Consider the following 5000-nt stretch of genomic DNA (forward strand, 5'->3'; position numbering starts at 1 on the left):
TTGCCATGGGGGTTGTGGAGATGGATTAGTCACGATCTCCGAAGCCTGCAAAATTGTTTCCTTCTAATCGGTAACTCCCTCCCCACCAAGCAAATGGAGGGTAATTTAGACATTTTACACCAATCATTAACAGTGTTAAGGAATGGATAAACGACTGGACCACACTGCAACAAAAAAATAAGTTATGGGATATAATTGCAACTTTTTAAAAATTTGGGGCCGAAGCTTTTTGCCCAAACTAGAATGGGTGTCTCTGTAATTTTCCCAAATCTTTATTGTTAATTTTACCACCCATCCATCCTTTTACTCCACATATGTGTGCATAGGTTATGCAATTCAATCTTTAATGAAGCATAACTTATACCAAGTTCTAAAATAAAGCAATGTAATACCCGTAAATTAGCAACCAAAAATGATCTTTCATGAATCCTTTTTAATAGTTGTAATTAAAAAAGCAAAGAAAAGAGAAATATTTCTCAAGATTCACAATTTTCTGGCCCAACTTCCCGGAATTTCTAGTTCGTGATTAGAAAATAAAAATGTGCATGCCATTGTTTTATTATTTGTGCAAAAGTAAGCATAGATATCCTTCCGGTGAACCCATGAGATTGTGTTAATTTGCATGTAAACATACGACTGCTTTAGAACATTGAGTGACAAAAATTTACCTTGATAGCTTTTGCAAGGGCCAAAGGTGATTGCTGCATGAAAACCCGATCAGGTATGAGCTTTGAGTACAAGGCAAGTGAGCATGAGGTTGGGTCAATCCATATCATATTATGTTTCACTTCTTCTGCTGTGTTATCAACATTTCCTGTCACATCTGAATCAACTTTTCCAGCTTTCTGAATATCACTTTGAGAATACCTAGTAGCTGATGAATATTTTAGCTGCCCAGATGCAAGCAAGCTTACATCTGAATCAACTGTATTGTATTCCCGGATTTCAATTCCATTTTCAGCCATAAAACAGAGTACCTATTTTCAATAATTGAAAAAAAAAAGAGTAAGCTAGATATTAGAGTTTGCATGTTTATCAATTTTCTTCAAGTTTTATCCAAAATTTAAAATAAAAATGTATGCATAGGTAATTTTTCAGCATAAAGAATGTTGTTTTCCAAAAGTATGAGCATGAACATTTTTACTAGAGCCACAAAATGGAGTAAACACATATTCAATTGAACAACTGACCTCAGAAGAGATCTTTCTCTTGTCAACATAAAAGAATGCTGACTCAGATGTAACTATAGCATATGCATGAACAACCGGACTGTAGGCTACATCATTTCCTCGAACGTTATATAACCAAGCAACCTAAATATAAATTCAAAACAATGAAATGTGAGGATACTAATGATGAGTACCACAAAGTTAAGATGAAGGAATCTGTCATCATATCAAGAAACAAGATTATTAAGGAAATCAGAAAAACAAATGAGAATAGAGGCATAGGAATTCATACCTCATCAAGCGCAGTGATTATAATAGCATAAGTTTTTTCCACTTTAAGTTTTTCTCTCAGATCCTTCAACTTTTCTGCTACAGCACGGCCTGAGAATTCTAATGGATGTATAGTTACAGGTAGAATAACAGCTGAAGGCCGATCCTTCCAAACTTCATCAACCAAGTTAGAAGATAACTGAAATAATTTCTGTTTTTTCTTTAATAAAGCATGCTCCCATCTCTGAGCAGTTTCTACAGATACACACCAGGAATCAATTCCTACTATGGCATCACTTGGTAGATTCTGATAGCACAACAAAGAAGGTAGCTTATTAAGACTTAAGAGGCTGATCAAACTAAAATTTAATATTTTAGACCAAGAAACAGTCATCCTTCCCATATAAAATTCAGAATGTTGCTGAGATAGCACAAAGATATGCCCAAAATTTATTCTGCGACATTTACAAATATCAATGATGAAAAGACTCTCATTCATTGACAAAAGCAAAGTGGCTAGAATTTGACTTTCAGCCATCTCAGAACCAAATAATGAGTGCATAACTTACAATCCACAGTTCTAGGAATTAGCAAAAGCAAAGAAAAAGATTCACCAAAGACAATGATGGCTCACATCAGCTATCCAAATTTCGACTGCTGGATCTTCTCCAATTCGCATGAGTTTCCACTGGTTTGTCAACTGTTGTGTTGCCTGCAAGAAATATCGCCCATCGGTCCACAGCAATGCCTCATTCATTGTTATAAGAGCCAAACCTATTGAAAGATATATGGTTACAAGTGTATTCAGAAATATTCCTGATCATAACTATTTGAAACTTCAAAACATTAATAAGAAGATATAATAATCTGAAAAAGGTAATAACTGATCTTTAAGAGTTTGGTAAAAAGAGACAAGATTCATATCTTCAAAGAGATCTTTATAGCTATTTATATTTATTCTGGAAAGACAAATCAGCTCATCAAGTGCCCTACCTAACCTATCAACTAACATTTCTTGATAACTTTTCACCTACATGTTTTATCTACAATTCTATATATCAAATAACAATAGTTCAAAATGTTGGAAAGGAATGTAGAAGAGATAGCAACACAGAATAAAAGCAATGAGAGAAATCACTATCACACACATAAGAGAAGAATACAACCTAGTTGTAACTATGCTACCAAGCCACCAGTTCTCTGCAGATTATTACATTTGATTGCTCAACCATTCATGAACCTTCTTCAGTTTGAACCCTTTCATGATCAAAAAAGATCCATTGTATCCAAATCTCCAAGATTCATGAAAACGAACCCTTAAAAATTCCATGACCAATGACTTTGTCCATAGTAAACGACTTAGTATTTTAATTGTCCTGCTGTTAGAGATAATGGAAAATCACATCAAACTTCCACCTATTACTTTCTCCTTGCAATTATCATATCTCAAGAAGTGGAAAACTGCATATAGTTGAGCATATGCAGGTTTGTCATTGGATCTTCCTTTTTGAGGTTTACAAAAACAAACGAATCTAATAAAGCCCAACACCAAAATCCACACCAATGTTCATTTAACAGAGTAATGAAACACCGTTATATCAGCCACCTCTTTCTAGCACCACACAACTTTGACAAGCATATACATCAACAAATCTTAAGCAACCTTCAAGATAATTATATCCGACTGATCCCACAAAGAGGTTGCAAATAAGTCTTCCAGCTCTGACAAGTAAGTTATTTACTTCTCCATCGTGGCTATGACTTCCTAGGGCGTGTTTGTTTTTACTTGTCAGAAGTATCTAAGATTGGCTTTTCAGATAGAGGGAATCTATCTTTAGATTGTAGAGGCATATTCATATGAAGTTATCCCAATAGGAATGTGCATATGTAGGTCAATCAGTTCCTTGTTTGCCTTACCCTTACTCTTCTTCGCATCTCGAAAGAGAAATCGCCTTTGAAACGATAAGCGCTACGCCCCTCGTTGCCTAATAGTTCTTGCTTCTTTAATCAATTACCTGCTGCTTTCCACTAATGATATTCAAGAGTTGGATAAAGTTTCACTCTCGATGGCAAGGGAGTTTTAAGAACTTGAGTATTGAGCTGAACTTCTGGCCAGTTCTGCTATTTGTTTTACTGGAAGTTCGTGCATAGTAAAATCAATTTTTAGACATTAAAATTGTTGTTAATTTGTTATTGATAATAATTATCACTTATATATTGCCTAAATGGCTCATTTTGGAGAGAGAGTTAGTATGAGAGCATTAAAGTAGCATTACATACTTGGCTAACTTTTCAGGTGAATTTGGAACTTCAGTTCGAAAGCTTGGGTAAGTTACAGGGAAACAAACAGACAGAAGTGCCGGCAACAGACTGAACTTGAGTTCAAACCCCTCAACTAGGAGGAGAAAAACAAACCCCTAATTGCAATTGAGATAACAGGATTGAACTTAATCACAGAAGACATGAAGATCTCCAAATCATAAATACAGTACTCATGATAAGAGAGTTGCAGTCAACTAATCATGTACTGCATCCTATATTTCCTTCTCCAATTATCTTCTCACTTAATGTCTTGAATTCATCCTTAGATGATATCTCTAGTGCAATAATTTGAATTGACTTTCATATGGGAAAATTTGCATTAAAATTATCTCATTTCTGTGACACAACTCCAGCAATTTATCAAAAATAACAAATATCTAGAAACTTGAGACTTTACTGGGCTGTAGCTACGATCAGCATGAATCATGCTCGGAGGCAGATTTTATGAATCAGCTCATAGGCCGATTAAAACAGAACAAGATCCAATTGAATCACAGAAATCAAGTGAAATGAGAATTAACGGTATCCTATAAAAACAAAAAAAAAAAGGGTCAGTTCCTGACTTAGAGAAAAGCCTCACCAGCACTTCCAGTGAATCCAGAAACGAAGGCGCGCCTTTTGTCCCTCGCAGATACATACTCACTCTGCGACACAAGATCACATCAAAAACTCCACCCAACAGCACCAAAAGAACATCAAATAAAGAAGAATTACCGTTCATAATCGAATCAATACTCAAAATTAGAAGAAAAAGAACAGCGGCTTTTTCTCAGGGTAGAGGAAAAAACATAATACCTAAACAAGAATTCGAGGCAAATGAAACCAGAAACTTCGATAGGAAAGATCGGAACTCAGGGATCAACGTCTTTCGATCGGGATGTTTAGAGATCGAAAACCTAACCTGGTGGTTGTCTTCGGAAGGGACGACGAGGGCGTGGAGAGGAGGGGAGTGGGAGGCCATTAGGGATCGCAGGGCATCGAGGAGGTCCTCCATGGCGCCTCGTTCCCGACGACTTCGATCGGTGATTGGAGAAGAAATAGACGATCTGGAGGAGCGCCGGCGTTTCGGTTATATAGGGAGAAGAAGGGGGTTGAAAGAGGCGCGTGCGTCGGCGTTCACGCCGATGATGAGCGCACTCGTGATGCCAGACGTGGGACCCACACGCGGGTAATGGAATGGGGCTTGGTGTGCGCGGCATATTCTAATAAATAATAAAATAATATGTGCGTGTGTGTGTG

The 5000-nt window shown here is 36.8% G+C and overlaps 1 pseudogene; it reads right to left on the reverse strand.

Annotated features, from left to right (window-relative positions):
- Positions 1-219: 219 nt before the first annotated feature.
- LOC120107416 lies at positions 220-4864 on the reverse strand (annotated as a pseudogene).
- Positions 4865-5000: the final 136 nt, after the last annotated feature.

Source organism: Phoenix dactylifera, unplaced genomic scaffold, assembly GCF_009389715.1.
Source record: "Phoenix dactylifera cultivar Barhee BC4 unplaced genomic scaffold, palm_55x_up_171113_PBpolish2nd_filt_p 000854F, whole genome shotgun sequence".
NCBI classification, from domain to species: Eukaryota; Viridiplantae; Streptophyta; class Magnoliopsida; order Arecales; family Arecaceae; genus Phoenix; species Phoenix dactylifera.